General features: G+C 40.9%; 1 protein-coding gene across 1 annotated transcript in view; it reads right to left on the reverse strand.

Moving 5' to 3' along the window:
* Positions 1–1,054, reverse strand: part of LOC108676505 (histone H3.v1-like) — a 21,979-nt gene that overhangs the window by 4,073 nt on the left and 16,852 nt on the right. The window lies entirely within an intron of this gene.

The raw sequence follows: 1,054 nt of genomic DNA on the forward strand, positions 1-1,054 counted from the left end.
TGGCTTAGCTCATCTCTGGCTTAGCTCATCTCTGGCTTAGCTCATCTCTGGCTTAGCTCATCTCTGGCTTAGCTCATCTCTGACTTAGCTCATCTCTGGCTTAGCTCATCTCTGGCTTAGCTCATCTCTGGCTTAGCTCATCTCTGGCTTAGCTAAGCCAGAGATGCTGCTGTTGTGATTGCTTCTTTGTTTGTGGGTTGGGCAATTGTGGAGCAATCGCGCTGCTGATTGCCGGGCACGACAAGCCCGAGACCGGCAATCACGCGCCCGGCGTCATGACGATGTGATTGCCGGGGCTTCTTTAATTGGGGGCGCTGCCGCCCCCCTCCCCTCCCCTGACCCCCCTACACCTGGAGGGGGGGGGGCTGGGGTAGAAGAAGGGGGACGTTCACCACATCTTCATCATTCAGCTTCACCACCTCCTGCTTAGGTTGCATAGAAAATAGCGTTATTTTAATCAGTTTGAATTATTTCGAATTTTAAAATTTTTGTTTACTTTTTAATTATAATTTCAAAATATAATTTTTACTGGTATATAACATATATGTATGCTTGACACATTTTAGCTGATAATAACTTATGATGTAATAATAATAATAATGACAATAATAATAATAATTAATATATAGAAACAACAAGAAGATTTTAAATAATAATTACGCTTTGGTCTCCGGGAAAATCTAAATGCCAGATTAATTTCTAGGTTTCTAATTACGCCACATGGCAGACTTAATTAAATGTACCTAATTTTATTTAATTTTAATTATACATAAATATACTTAATTGAATTCTACAGTCCCTGCAACTCTTATAATCGCTACATACCCTTTAACTTTTTTTCTTTTAATTGCTATTTCCCTTCGAATTTATTAATTTTTAAATTGCTACAAATTACTCGCTTTAGGGTAACATGGGGCAGCGAGTCCACTGCGGGTCACGGGCCCATAGCGGGTTTCTCACTAAGTATGGCAGATATTGGTCCGTGTTCTCTACCGCCGGTCGACAGTTTCACTGGGATGAAGTGTACGGATTTACGTTTTGCTAAGTGTTTGCG

Source organism: Hyalella azteca, unplaced genomic scaffold (genome assembly GCF_000764305.2).
Source record: "Hyalella azteca isolate HAZT.00-mixed unplaced genomic scaffold, Hazt_2.0.2 contig5520, whole genome shotgun sequence".
Classification (NCBI taxonomy): domain Eukaryota; kingdom Metazoa; phylum Arthropoda; class Malacostraca; order Amphipoda; family Hyalellidae; genus Hyalella; species Hyalella azteca.